At 39.4% G+C, this 15880-nt stretch overlaps 1 protein-coding gene across 7 annotated transcripts in view; it reads left to right on the forward strand.

Moving 5' to 3' along the window:
- Positions 1–15880, forward strand: part of SMG6 (SMG6 nonsense mediated mRNA decay factor) — a 232556-nt gene that overhangs the window by 66067 nt on the left and 150609 nt on the right. Inside the window, exon 1 of one of the 7 annotated variants that reach the window (XM_081270220.1) lies at positions 317–335. The exons of the other annotated variants lie outside the window; for them this stretch is intronic. The gene's annotated coding sequence lies outside the window, so the exon portion shown is untranslated. Of the gene's footprint in view, positions 1–316; positions 336–15880 lie in introns of those variants that run through there. 7 annotated transcript variants of the gene reach the window in all.

A 15880-nucleotide genomic window follows, 5' to 3' on the forward strand; every position in this document is an offset into this window, starting at 1 on the left:
CTGTTTCTGGACGCATGTACCCTGTTTGTTCAATATGGAAAAGTCTAGTTCCCTATGGGATATCCCTTGTGGGATCCTGCCAGAGAATAAGAACAGAATTAATGAGCTTTGGTGACTCAAATCTGGAAGCACAAAAACCACCAGACCCAGAATTTGGCTAGTATACTGATGTGCATTCTGAAGTGATTTTCTGAACACTTTTTGGGTTTTTTTGATAGGGGTTGGGGGAGGGGAAGAAGGAGGGGCAGATTGGTTGGGTTTTTAAATGTTCTGATGACCAGGTCACAGTTGAAGGATATTACCAGGATCCCTTCCTTTCCTTCCACCTCACTTAGGTAAGGATGATGTGGTTTGACTTGATGGAAATATGCAATGTGGGGTGACATTATTTTGTGTGTTTCTTTGCAGCATTTGATTCATGCTGCCAAGGAATAATTTCAGAGCATGGACAGAGTATTTGGTCTCAGGGCTAGAAGGTTATTATCTGAAATGCCAGGAAGTGGAAATCGCCCCATGGAGACTCTATTGTAAAGTAGATCTGGTGTTTCTGGACAAAGTGCTGCTGGCTTTCTTGTTACATCTTTTCTCAGAGCTTTTTCTTGTCCTGAACTTGATTTATTTCCCTTTCCATTTGTATTAAGGGGTTATTCTCAACTTTCTGATGGTGGGGAATTTCTTCTCTGATGAGTGAGTATGCCACACTTCCCCTGGAAACAGGGTTTCTTTTGGGTCTCGGCAAGGTCCTGAGCTAGTCTGCCTGGGTTTTTAATCACTTCTGAATCCCAGAGGACTTTGTCCTCTCAGGCTGCCTGCTACAGTATTTAGAATTCCCCACAGAAAATATGAAGCAGAAGCTTAGGAGCCTTTTGAACTTGTCTAATTATTCCTGAGACAGCTATTTGTTTAAATGGTGAGGAAGCATGGTGTCCTGAGGAGCAGTGCTGGTTTCCAGGAAGAAGGAAATAAAGTTTCTAAAGTGCTGTCCTGGTGAGGTTATGAAATCCAAAGGGGAGGGAGATTGTGCTACCAAGACAGAAACTCACTGGACTCTGATGTGAGGCCTCCTGAGGTGCCTTCCTATGCAGTTTCCTCTCTCCTACCAAAACAACCCACCAAGTTCAAGTTCTACCTGTCACTTGCTGCTGCCGAGATTATTGTTTAGCATCAAATGACCTGCAGCCTTTATAGATAGGAATGTGAAGGAACTGCAGCCCTTGCCTATGGAGCAACGGTTTTTAGTAGTTTTTGCTCCATGGAAAGGAATACTTAGGCCTTTTCATGGGCCACCAGTGAGTCCTTTTCTTGTAGCTGTTTTTAATTAAAAGTAAAGAAAATACAGGTAGAAGGAAGGTGAATACAAAAAAAGAAACAGGTGGTTCCTCTATTTAAGGCCAGGGTAATTTTCTTAGACTATCTCCTGATTGGTCATAAGGAAGACCCTTTAGCTAGGAATGACAAGAAAAAAGAAAGCCTATTCTTGTGACCTGAGTCTTTATTCCTGTCCTTGTATGGACTCTTACCTCTAAAGGCAGGAGGAGCCTGAGTTGAGGTGGTCAGAGTCTCCAAGGGTGTTTCAGGAAAAACAGCCCAGGCCACAGGATATAACACTCAGCTAGGACACAGAGCTCTGTGGACATGCTGCCAAGTACCCGGTGTGCAGCTGAGGCAGCCGTCCAGACCCCACTGTGTGGGCTGCCATTGGGAGAGGGGTGAGCAGAGCACTCAGCAGGGCTGGTTGGTGGGAAGATGCACTTTTCCATTTCCCAGCACATGAGTCATCTTCTCTGGGCCCCTGTGCTGTGCTTGCACGGACAGTGGCAAGAAGGGGGTGTTGTGGCTGAGTAGCAGCATCTGTGCCGGGGGTGGAGAGGGAAGGGGGTTGGGGAGAGGGTAGAGATTTAAATCCTTCACTAATCAGCAGCAGTTTGAATCACATTTTTATGAGTAAGGAAGTGATAAATCTGCCCTGTGTGTTCAGCCCCCAAGTCCCGTCAGCCAGTGCCCTTCTAAAGGCCAGTCTGCATGCTATCAAAGTCGCCACCCAGCCATGGTCCCTGGCTGTCTGAAACCAGGAAGCAAGACCTGATGCTTCCTGGCCCTCCCAGGTGCTTGGGGTCTATGGTGATTTGGCAGTCACTACAAGTTACTGAACATCTGGACCATCATTTTTCTTTCTATTTCTTCTTGGACATATCCTTTTGGGTGGGTGTTTGCATATGTCAGTTCCTGGACTCTGTGCAGGAGAGCATTCCAGCCTGAAGCAGAGGTGATCTTTTGGCCCACAAGAAAGTCCAGATCCTTTCAATCTGTGCCTGAGACTTCCCCATAGATGTGGAGTCAGGGATATGATTTGGAGAGCAACAGAGAAGTCCTTACTTTAAAAAGTTTGTCCTCCTAATAACTTTAATGCTTTCATGAATCATTCTTTTTTTTTTAATTATTCAGTGGCATCCTTGTATAGTTATTTCTTTTCACAATATCAGTAGTCCAGAGATAGAAATCATATTGTTATTAATACATTAGAGTGATTACTTTTCACTTATGCTTTCCTTGTGAACATAAAGCTGTTTAAAAGTCTTAGATGCTGCAGAAGGAAAAATGGAGCAAAAAGTTAGGTGGTAGGGAGAGAATGGTATCTTTCTCCTTTTCCTAGGTTATGGTCTTGGAGCCAACCCTGTTTGTGGAGACAGAAGTTGTGAGGTCAGATTCTCCTCCTTTCCCATTCATTTGGGGGAAATGGGTTGTTTTATGTCATTTAGCCAACTAAGCTTTCAGGTCTCAGTAGTGATCTTCACATTCATGGGTTCGGGAATATTGATGGGAAGACCTTTATTTCCTTGAGATAGTTTGTGACAGAAAAATTTGAGGGATAGGACAAGGGATGTTTGGGAGCCCAGCATGGGGCCTGATATTTATTAGGCATTCAGTATTTGTTGAATGCATGGATGAGGAAGCTCACAGCTGTGGAAAAGCCAGCTCTAGTAAGAAGTGTGTTCCTTTATTTGGCCAGTGTCCAAGGCTGGTGGTGAGATAGGTGGTTCCCAGGGTTGTGGGAATCTCTCCAAGGCATCCCTACCCTGAAGGGAGAAAGGGCCTTCTCCATGTTCCTCAGTATTTAACACTTCAGTAGCCATCTGATTGGCTGATGTGATGCTAGAGGGTAAACTGGTTGATCTAAACCACAAGCACTCCAAGAATTTTAATTTTTTAAAAATTCCGTAATTTGAGGAAATAAAACTCTAGTTTCTTGAAGAGGAATAATTGAAGCAACATTTGTGGTGTAGGGCATCACTGAAACTCCGTTGCATCCCCCATCTGTGCCCAATTTGCTCCAATCTGGCTTCCTCCTCTTTTTCTCTTCCCCTTTTAGTCTCTCTCTTAAAAAAAAAAAAAAAAGTTTTTATAATTTCTGGAATCAAAACCATCTCAGGCATACTGTTTTATTTTACTGTATTATTGGATTATACTTCCTATAAATCATTGGATGTTACTCATTGGCCACCACTGGAATTAACTTCCCTTTTCTGTGCCCTTGGCCTCTTCTTTTTCCTCTTCTACCAGTTCATAGAGTATGTCTCCACTTAAGCCTTGCAGAAAAGCCCTAGTAGCAGCAAGAGGGCACCCAAGAGATAGTTCTTGTGTGTGTCCTTGGTATTGCCTGCTCTGAGGGAACATTTGGGGGCCAGAATTGAGGTAGAGTTTGACTAGCTTTCCTTTCATGATCATTTATGCTTGCTTTTTGTGGTATTTGTAATCCTGAATTGCAGGACATAGACGGAGTGCAGGATGATAGACAGCTGTAGCTGTTTACATGGGCCTGATAGAGCTTTAACCCATAGGTGTGAAATTCTACATGCCATTGTTATGAATGGGAGGTGACTCTAGTTGATAAATTTTGTTCACAGCCAGAATTTGTTGTCCAGCCTACAATAACCTTGGAGACCTCACAGAAAAGCAGTTTGCTCCCTTGTGGCAATTCACTTCTGTCTGAGTTTCTTACCGAAGCAGAATGTATGAAGTGCTTAATCCTCTGCTTGTCAGAACAGTTGTACAGGAAATCCACCTTTCAGAAGGGGTTAGGCTTGAGGTTAGCTGTGTAAACTGTTCTTCTCGTTCCTCCTTCTGTGTCTCTTTCTCCACAAGGATCCATAAGTAGATTTTTCCTGGTATTCAGTGCTACCTTGGCCCACATTTTTAGAACTCCACAGGTAAATTAATAGAGCTGGTGTGGCCAATGAATTTTGTGAGAAACAGATTCAAGGTCAGAATAAGACAGGCCAGACTATCCCTATGAGTGAGAGAGAACTGCCCACAGGCTGCTTAGCGTAGACTTCTTTTCTTCTGTAGTGAACCATGGTTCTAGAGGTGGTTCCCTGGAAAAGAAAAAAAAAAGTGTAAAAAGTGACCTACCTATCTTTCTAATTTTTTAGTTCTTGGGTCCTTCTTGTTTCCATAATGAATGTTACTACAAATTAGTCTGAAGGAGAAGAAAAAAAGTTATGAAAAGCTAAAGAAATGAGAAAATTCAGTCATCCTAGGAAACTTAGCCCCTTATTATATCTGTTGAAGAAGTAGGCTTTTTTTTTTTTTTTTAAATCCCAAAATGAAAATGTAGTTTGGTGTTCCTGGCTGGTTTTGTGTGGAATGCGGAGGTGCACTATCCCACTGTTGCCCAGTGGCTATTGTGAGCTATATTTTATTTCTGTTGCCATATTATTTGAATTTATTTATTTATTTTTAACCCCTGGATGGACATAGTTTGAAGAAGAAACACTGGGGGGAATTTTGGCAGCAGGGTTTTCAGCTACCTCTTTTTGTTTGTTTGTTTTTGTTTTCCTTTCAGTACTTGGGATTGAGTTCAGATTGCCACTACCACTGAGTGACATACCCAAACATTTTTTATTTTGAGGCAGGGTCTCTGTAAATTTCCCAGGCTTGTCTTGAACTTGCAGTCCTCCCAGCTTCAGCCTCCCAAGTACCTAGAATTATGGGCATGCGCCACCATGCCCAGCTATTTCTTTCAAAGAATCTTTTCCGGGAAGTACAGTTCTAAATGTGTATTTTGAAGGGGAGGGGTTGGGGTAGGTACAGGCCTCAGGCAGATATATACTGCATGTTGAAGTATAAGGGAAAGAATGGTAGTTTTTAAGACTATAACCAATAATGACAGCAGCAGCAACCCTGATAATACATGATGATACTTTATAGTTACTACATATGTGTTTCCATTTGATCCTTCTGTCAGTTCTCGTGAGACAAGACTAGACAGATATTTTGTTTCCTGTTTCATAGATGAGAAGTGTATCAGAAAGGTTAAGTAACTTAAACAAGCTTGCACAGCTGGCAAATCACACCTCAGGCTCAAGTGTCCACCATTCTCCTGTCAGAAGACATTAAAAATTATCTGGACAGATAATGCAAGAATTTTTTATCTTCTCACTCTGAACAGTCTGCTATTTGATGAGGAAGGTGATCTGTGAATCATATCTGAGACCAGTAGAGTAACAGAAGTGAGAGAGAATTGGAAGAAGGGTCAGAATTCTCCCAAGTGACTTGAGTCAGGGGAGAGGGGGATGGCAAGTAATAATGTAGCAAAAGGGTAGAATGTGGACAAATTAAGGTTGTGTGTGGTCCCTATTTACTTTTGTGATGAGTGTAGGGGAATCCCCCTCTCATAATGGAAAGCACTATTCATAGCCAGTTGGTGAAAGAAACATTAGGTCTTTTTCTTGGTTTAGGATATATATAGTATCTCTTAAAAATGGATTGGGTAAGGGGGGGCTGGGGTTGTGGCTCCTGGTGAAGCATTTGCCTAGTGGAGCATTTGCCTAGCACGTGGGGGGCCCTGGGTTTGATCCTCAGCACCACATAAAAATAAATAAAATATTGTGTCCATCTATAACTAAAAAATATTTTTAAAAGGGGGCAGGGTAGAGGTCTTATTTATACCATAATTTCTGATATCACTCATGGGGGGGGGGTGTTTTCTTTCTTTCTTTCTTTTTTTTTTTTTTCTGTATCAGGGATTGAACCCAGGGGCACTTAACCACAGATCCACATCCTCAGTCCTATTTTGTTTTATTTTAGACCTGCTACATTGCTCAGGGCCTTGCTTAGTTGCTGAGGCTGGCTTTAACTCACCATCCTCCTGCCTCAGCCTCCCAAGTTGCTGGGATTACTAGTGTGTGCCACCACTCCAGGCAGTTAACTCTTGGTTTAAAAAAAAATTTTTTCCATATACCATTCAGAGAAGAGACTGTGCTTCTTCTTCTTTTTCTTTTTTTTTTTCTTTTTTTTTTTTTGACCTGGGTGTGGAGCAGGGGTAGATATATCATTCACACAGAAATGAGTTTGAGAGCAAAGAGGGTAAAGTTTACATACATGTACCCCCACTGCCCAGGTTAAGAATAAATAGAATATTCTTGGCACCTGAGATGCTCCCTATGTGCTTCATCCTCATAGTAATTGTAGCTTACTCCTCCCCCTGTACCACAAGTAATTATGTCTGACCTCTGGAATTCATTCCTTTGCTTTTCTTAATAGTTTGATCATCTAAGTATATATCTAAACAAAACATGGTTTGTTTTCCTTCGTGTGAATGGAATCATACTGCTACTTTCTCTCTGGCTTATTTAGTTATATATCATGTTTGTGAGTTCTGTCCATGTTAATGTGGGCAGTTGTAGTTGATTCATTTTCATTGCTCTAACCCAACATTTTATTCATTTATTGGTTTATCCATTCTTCTGTTGATGATCATTTGGGTTCGGTTCTTTGGGGCTATTATGAGCATTGAGTCCATTGATAGTCATTCTGATTATTAGTATATTTGGATTTATTTATTTTTTATATTTTTTAATTATTTTTTTAAACATTTATTTTTAATTGTAGGTGGACACAATACCTTTATTTTATTTTTATGTGGTGCTAAGAATTGAACCCAGTGCCTCATGCATACTAGGCAAGCGTTCTAGCCCTGAGCCAAAACCCCAGCCCTATATTTGGATTTATATTTACCGTTTCTATTTTTTAGAAATCATTTTATTGAAAAGTTTATAGAAGAAAATGCATTTTCGGCATGCATTTCAGTCAGTTTGATAAATTTATATGCTCAAGTAACTTATCATCCCAATCAAGATATAGAAATTTTCAACATCCTAGAAAGGATTTTGTGTGTGTATGTGTATTGCTGGGGATTGAACCCAGGGTTTTGTGCATGCAAGGCAAGTACTCTACCAACTGAGCTATATCGCCAGCCCACATCCTAGAAAGTTCTTATTGAGCCCATTCTAGTTGATATCCACCTGGCACCAAGCAACCACTGATCTGTTCTCTGACACTGAAGCTAAATCTGTTTTTTCTATAGTTTCATATAAATGAAATCATATAGTGTGTACTCTTTTGTGCCTGGCTTCTTTTGCTCAGCATAATATTTCCTGAGATTTATCCATGTTCTTATTTGTATCATTTGTATCTGGATTTCATTCTTTTATATAGTTGAGTAGTACTCTGATTGATGTATGGAAATATTGCAGTTTTGTTTATCTAGGGAGGGTTGTTTCTAGGTTTTGGCTATTATATATAAAGCTGCCATAAACATTTTTGTGTAAGTCTTTTTGAGGACATGTTTTTATTTCTCTTGTGAAAATACCTAAGAGTGGATTTGCTGGGTCATATGATAAATTTATGTTTAACTTTATAAGAAATTACTAAACCATTTTCCAAAGTGGATGGACCATTTTACATTCCCACTATGATTGAGAGAGTTCTACTTTTAGATCCTTGCCGACATTTGATGTTGTCAGGGTTTTTTATTTTAGCTATTCTAGTGGATATGCAGTGCTATTTTATTTTTGTTTTAATTTGTGTTTCACTAATGACTAAAGATGATGAATGACTTCTCATGTGCTTATTTGCCATTTGTGTGTGTGTGTATAATATATATAATATATATTATACACACACACACACACACACACACACACACACTTGCATAAGTTTTTAAATCTCTTGGCCCTGTTTTAAAATCAAATTGTCTTTAAGTTTTAAGAGTTCTTTATGAAATCCAGATATAAGCCCCTTATCAGATGTTCGTTTTGTAAATATTTTCTCCCAGTGCTTCCCCATTCTCTGCCTGGTCTGTTTTTTTTTTTTTTTTTCCCTTTCTTACCATCTTTTGTTTGTTTTTGTGGTGCTAGGGGGATCACACCAATGCTTCCCTCCTCTTAGGCAGGCACTCTCTATCACTGAGCAATATCCCCACCCCCTCTTAACCTCCTTTCATATAGATTATTTTTCCATTCCACTTCTGCCCTCGCCCCCATTTTCTTTTCTTTTAGTGGTTACCCTAGGAATATAGCTTGCATACTTACCTTGCCAAAAGTTAAAACTTTTTTTTTTTTAAAGAGAGAGTGAGGGGAGAGAGAGAGAGAGAATTTTAATATTTATTTTTTAGTTATCGGCGGACACAACATCTTTGTTTGTATGTGGTGCTGAGGATCGAACCCGGGCCGTGCTGCATGCCAGACAGGTGTGCTACCGCTTGAGCCACATCCCCAGCCCACCAAAAGTTAAAACTTAATCAGCATTTCACTCTCCTTTTAAACCATAGAACACTTAAATTCTATTCATTCACTTCACTTCCCAGTTTATATACTATTGTCCTGTATGTAAATTTTTTTTCTTCCAGCCCTTTCTTAAATTTTATTTTCATTGAGGGCTTACTAAGTTGCCCAGGCTAGCCCTGAATTTGTGATACTCTTGCCTCAGCCTCCGGAATAGCTAGGCTTACAGGTGTAAGCTATTGTATTCATCTTTTTTTGTATCCTTTTAAATCCCCATCAGACAAATCATAATAATAATTATGATTTTTATGGTTCTGGGGATTGAACCCAGGGCCTTGCATATGCTAGGTAAGCTCTCTACTATTGCGCTATATCCTCAGTCCCTTGTTTCTATTTTTGTTTGTATTATTATTTTGATAGTAAAAGGTTGTATATACTCACCTACATATTTACTATTTTGTGCATTTTTGCATTTCAGACATTTCCTGTGGTTATTTTCTTTCTTCATGAAGTATATCTTTAGAATTTATTTAGTGAAATTCTTGTGATGATAAACTTTGTCTTTTTATTTTGTCTGAAAAAAAAAAAAGCTTTATTTTTGCCTTTTTCCCTAAAAAATTAGATCCACTGGTATTAGAATTCTATGTTAGTAGTTATTTGCCTTTAGCCCATTGGGCTTTCAGTGTTGCTCACTAAGGTCAGCTGTCAGTCTCATTTATATTTCTCTTTTTAAAGTAATCTTATCAAGCCAGGCGCAGAGTCGCATGCCTATAATTCCACCAGCTCTGGAGACTGGAGGCAGAGGATTGGGAGTTCAAAGCCAGCTTCAGCAATGGTGAGGCTCTTAGCAACTCAGTGAGACCCTGTCTCTAAATAAAATACAATAGAGGATGTTGCTCAGTGGTCAGTGCCTCTGAGTTTAATCCCTGGTACAAAAAAAAAAAAAAAAGTAATCCATCCTTTCTTTTTTTTTTTTAAGAGAGAGAGAGAGAATTTTTAATATTTATTTATTTTTTCTTAGTTCTTGGCGGACACAACATCTTTGTTGGTATGTGGTGCTGAGGATCGAACCCGGGCCGCACGCATGCCAGGCGAGCGCGCTACCGCTTGAGCCACATCCCCAGCCCCTCCATCCTTTCTCTCTGAGAGCTCCAGGTCTTTTAAAAATCTTCAATGTTCTGCCATTTTGGTAACTTGTCTAGATTTGGATATATTTCATATTTTTCCTGATAGGAATTTTTTGGGCTTCATGTATCTTTGGATTCTGTTTGTTTGTTTTTTAGTTTTCCCCCAATAGTTTTACAAAGTTCTTACTATTCTTTTTTTCAAATGCTGCATCTGTGCATGCTTTTTCTTCTCCTTTTGTGACTGATTAGCCACATATTGGACTTCCTTTGTTTTTTGATGTGTCTTAAATCTCTTTCATTATTCTGTTTTTGTGTTCCAGATGATTTCCTTAATTCCTTTTTATTTCATCAGACCTTCTCTTAACTATATCTAATCTGCAATTATGTCCATTGTGTTTTTTTTAATATTTATTTTTTAGTTGTAAGTGAATGCAACACTTTTATTTTTTATTTTTTATGTGGTGCTAAGGATCAAACCCAGTGCTCCACACATGTTGGTCGAGCACTCTACCTCTGAGCCACAACCCCAGTTCCCCCACATTGTGTTTTTAATTTTAATTATTATATAGTTTTTATTTCCAGATAGCTTTCTTTTTCATCAAATCTACTTTGACTTTATGATTTCTTTTTCCATGAACGTATTTGCAAGCTTATCTTTTATTTCTTTTATTTTTTAAACATAATTTATTTTTTCTACATTTTTTAAATTGGTGTATTATAGTTGTATATACTGATGGGACTTCTTGTTACATATTTGTACATGCTTACAATGTAACAACATAATTTGGCCAATACCACTCCCTGTTTCTTTGAAATATATTAAATGTGGTTGTTCTAGAAACTCTATAATCTGAAATGGTATGCTTTGGATGTAGCCTTGTGGGATCCCAGCTTTATGGCAGATGTCTTGGCCTTGTGTTGACTGAACCCGTGAATTCTTGAAAGCCAAAGCTCAGGTAGCAATTGTTCGGAGGGTTAATTAGAATGGCCATATTGCCATATTTACCTTTTCTCAGCCCCTGACTAGAGGATTTTCTTTTATTTTGCTAGCTCATCAATATTTTCTAGAAAGATTTTAAAAATACTTGTTCTAGTGTAGTCATTTCATTGAGAATGGATTTAGATACCTAGTCTGCCTGCTGTATGACAAATGGAAATGCTGTAATTTCATTTTACCCTCAGATACAAACTAGTCCTCCCACACCCAGCTTTGCCTGTGAGTAGTATAACTAGAGCACCCATACCCAGGGTGAAAAGGGCATATAAGTGGCTCTTCCAAAGAGTAGTAGCTCCTTTTCCAGCTCCTTCCCATTTACATCCTCATCTTGTGGCAGATAGTGTTATTAGGCTCCCATTTTTCAGTTTTTCCCAGAGGTGTTCAGTATATAGAATACTTACTTGAATGGCTAAATGGGAAGGGCAGAAAGGTAAAGGGAGGGGTGAGGGAAGCCTGCAGCTGAAGTGATAGAAAGTATTTATTGCCAAAACTCTGTAAGCTGGAGATCTGGAAGAGAGAGCTCTCTTGTTTCAGCCACATTACATTACATATCTGGTGAACCCTGTTGGCCCATAAAATCCTTTCCATTAGTCAGGGTATTCTGTGCTTTTGTTCTTGACTGCTGCTGTTCTTAGAGCTGTTTGGTTGCTTGTGTGTCTCAGTTTCCTTTTCAGAAGGCACATGGTCATATATTTTGGAATGTATTTGTAGTAATTGGAGCTTTTCTGTCTTGATTAGCCCTTTCTTCAGATATAAGACCCTATCTTGAAGCTATGTTCAGAAAATGCCTGAGTGATCCCTTGCCCCAAGTGCCAACAGCAGATATAGCAATTGACACGCTGCAGGGAGTTTCCAACTGTTGGGCAGGTTTCTGAAATCGGGACACGTGCTGTTCACACTTTGGCTTCTGAGGCAAGGATCAGTGGTTGAAAGAGGGGAGGGGCTGGCAGGGAACCAGAGAAGGAAAGATCTCATAATGCCTGCCTAGGGTTTAAGGCCGTGTCGGTTTTCTTCCTCTCTTCTCCAGCTGGCTTTGGTAGGGTAGAGTAAATCACTGAAGAGTGGTTATGAGCTGAACTCTCTGGGGACTTCTGTGAGGCACATCCGTGACGTCATCCTGTTATCATCGTCTGTTCTGCATAACCTCTTTTCACCTCTCCCCTGAGAAAGGGTGATGCCCAGAACTCATGTCAGGGCAGTGAGCTGAGAGGAGATATTTGGTAATCATTATTTTTGAGATGCCTGCTAAGAACACACTCAGGCCATTGTCACATTTTCAAGATTCCTTATTGGAAGAAAGAAACACTCTTTGCAAACATGGCCTGAATACTCCTTGTGGATAAAACTTTTTAAGGGGGGAGGTACACAGCCCATAGTTTTAAAGTCCTAAGTGATCGTGTCCACCTCCCCTATCCCTTGCAAACACACAGATGAAGACCCAGGCAGGCATACACACATACACACACAGAATTTGCACTTTGTACACCAGTGATTCTTTTAAAAACATCAGATCCTGTCATTCTGTTCAAAATCTCTGCTGGCTTCCCATTTCACTTGGTGTGAAAGCCACAATGTTTATAAGGTCTTCCTGTCTGGACCTCTCTCCTACCCCCTCAGTGTTGTCTCTCTCTGACCTCATTCACTTCTATTCTCCCCTGGCTTACTTACTCTGCCGTAGCCACATTGGCTTTCTTGCAGGTCCTCTGATAAGCTGGGGACTTTCCTAGTTTTGGGTTTTTGTATTAGCTGTTTTCTTCACTTTTTTTTTTTTTTTTGTACTTAGAATTGAATCCAGGGATGCTTTACCACTAAGCTAAATCCCAAGCCTCCCCACCCCTGTTTTTGTTTTGAGACAGGGTCTCACTAAGTTGCTGAGACTGGCCTGAAACTTGCAATTCTGCCTCTGCCTCCCAAGTTGCTGGGATTACAGACGTGTGCCACCATGTCCAGCTGTTTTCTTTACTTGGAATGATCTGTGTCCAGCTGTCTGCATGGTGAATATCTCACCTCCTATAATCTGCTTAGTGTTACCTCCATGAAACCTACCCCAATTATCCAATTTAATACTGTTGTACTGTACTCCTATCCTTGCAATCCTGATCTTTCCATCCTGTTTACTACCATGTCCAGCTGTTTTCTTTACTTGGAATGATCTGTGTCCAGCTGTCTGCATGGTGAATATCTCACCTCCTATAATCTGCTTAGTGTTACCTCCATGAAACCTACCCCAATTATCCAATTTAATACTGTTGTACTGTACTCCTATCCTTGCAATCCTGATCTTTCCATCCTGTTTACTTATATCCTAAAATACTAAATAATTTACTGTGCATGTATTTATTAGTTAGTTCTCTCTACTGTTCCTCTACAAAAATATAAGCTCTCTGGGGCTAGGGATATAGGGTAGAGTGTTTGCCTGGCATGTGTTTCATCCCCACCACTGGCAAAACAAAAAAAAGGGGTGGATGGGGCTGGGGATGTGGCTCAAGCGGTAGCGCGCTCGCCTTGCAAGCGTGCGGCCCGGGGTTCGATCCTCAGCACCACGTACCAACAAAGATGTTGTATCCGCCGAGAACTAAAAAATAAATATTAAAAATTCTCTCTCTCTCTCTCACTCTCTCTTTAAAAATAAATAAATAAATAAAAAATAAAAATAAAAAAAAGGGGTGGAAAGGAAGCAAAGCTCCCCTGCAGATAGGACTGTGACCTGTCTTGTTCACTGGAATATTATTGTGAGCATCTAGTGCCTGGCCCATTCTAAGTTCTCAGTGAACATGTGTTGACTTGAGTTCAAGTCAAAGAATAGTTTGTCATCAGGTCAGTCTAAACAGTGAAGGACATTGCTTATCTGGGTTATTGCTCATAATCTTACTATCCTTCCTTCCGTGTTTGTTTGTTTATTTGTTTGGTACTGAGGATTGAACCCAGAGGCACTTAACCACTGTGCTGTATCCCCAGCTCCCCCCCACACACACTCTTTTTTTTTTTTTTTAATCTTGAGGCATTGTCTTGCTGAGTTGCTTAGGGCCTTGATAAATTGCTGAGGCTGACCTGGAACTTATGATCCTCCTGCCTCAGCCTCTTGAGTCACTGGGATTATAGGTGTGCACCACCATGCCAGGCCCTTCTTTGTTTTTTTGTTAAGGTGATTTTTCTGAAAATGTAATTTCCAAATGCATATTTTCATCCTGACATTTAATTAAAATGTATTAAATATGTTTTGGTAATTATGATTAATCCTGGAGTCATTATCTTTGGGCCGCTGGAGAGCAAAGGGTCTTCAGAACAGTGAAAGTTGTTCTTTCTGATCTCTTCTAGGTCTTTCATCTTTTACGCTCTGTCCTTTTCTTTTGGTCCATAAAAATCTATTTTTCTTTCTATACTCATTTACCAATATTTATACTATTATCTTACTGAAGCAACTTAGTCCTGTTGGTGTAAACCAAGTAATTTTTAATAAAAGATTTAACATTTTGGATTTTATCCAGCATACTAAAAAAGGTAAACAGGAAACCACCTGTAAATCAACTTCATTGCAGTGCCTTTCTATATTTTATACATAAATATTCAAAGGTATTTCACAAAGCTGAAATGATGTTGAATATAAAATGTTAGTTATACTATTTTCACTTATTATAAATATTCAGAGCTAAAAAATTATTTATAAACATTTTTAATGATGGAATAATATTTTCCTATCCAAATACTAACCAGGCCCAACTCTGCTTAGCTTCCTATATCAGACAAGATTGGGCTTGTTCAAGGTGGTATGGCTATAGACAGGAATAATCTTCTCCTATGAATATGTCAGTTCATTTAATCATTACCCTATTTCTGAACTTTTTACCCCCATGCTTCTAGTATTATAATTAACACCTATATGTGTGTGTAAAACTTTTGTTTTACATTTAATATTATTGTACTGGAATTTTATAAAAATATTTTTTAGATGGACACAATACCTTTATTTTATTTATTTATTTTTATGTGGTGCTGAGGATCAAACCCAATGCTTCACATGTGGTAGACAAGCACTCTACCACTGAGCTACAACCCCAGCCCTTTATTGGAATATATTTTTAGAAGCTCAGTTGTTGAGTTAACGGGTTGAAATCTATTACCACTTTTTTTTTACTTTTTTTTTTTTTTTTAAGGTGTAGATGGACACAACACAATGCCTTTATTTTTATGTGGTGCTGAGAATTGAACCTGGGTCCCGCCTGTGCTAGGCGAGCGCTCCTCCGCTAAGCCATGATCCCAGCCCAATTTTACCATTTTTAAAAATTATAGATAGACAGGATATTTTTATTTTATTTATTTATTTTTATGTGGTGAGGATCGAACCCAGTGCCTCGAATGAGCAAGGCAAGCACTCTGCCACTGAGCCACAACCCCAACCCTCTTTTACCACTTTTGATATATGATGCTAGGTTACTTTCTGAATAAGTTTTACCAGTTTACACTTGAGGGGTGGCTACTAGGGATTGAATTTAGGGGCACTCGACCACTGAACCTTATCCCAGTCCTATTTTGTATTTTATTTAGAGACAGGGTATCACTGAGTTGCTTAGCGCCTTGCTTTTGCTGGGCCTGGCTTTGAACTTGTGATCCTCCTGCCTTAGCTTCTCGAGCTGCTGGGATTACAGGTATGCACCACCATGCCTGGCCAGTTTACACTTTTATTAGCAGTATTTTGAAGATACCCAGCAACCACTTTCTAAGTATGGACATTGAGCATTTTATTTTATTTTAAAAATATTTTTAGTTGTAGGTGGACACAATACATTTATTCTGTTTATTTAGTTTTTTTATGTGGTGCTGGGGATCGAACCCAGTATCTCATGCATGCTGGGCAAGAGCTATACCACTGAGTCACAACCCCAGTCCGACATTGAGCATTTTAAATTTTTTATACTCTTAAACTCAAATGTAGGACTTCACATATTAGTTGAATAGTCTTAATCTCAGTGTAGGACTTCCATATGTTAATTGAATAAGTGATAGAAGAAAAGATGTCATTTTAAAAAAATAATAAAATGCTTTTATTTTAGAGCAGTTTTAGGTTTATAGCAAAATTGAACAGAAAATATGAAAAATCCACATGGGATTTTTTTTTCCCCTCAACTATCAAACATCCCACTCCATGGTGGTATATTTGTTAATTGTCAGTGGACCCTCATCAACTATAGTAC

This window comes from Spermophilus citellus, assembly GCF_964194105.1.
Source record: "Spermophilus citellus genome assembly, chromosome: 17".
Lineage (NCBI taxonomy): Eukaryota > Metazoa > Chordata > Mammalia > Rodentia > Sciuridae > Spermophilus > Spermophilus citellus.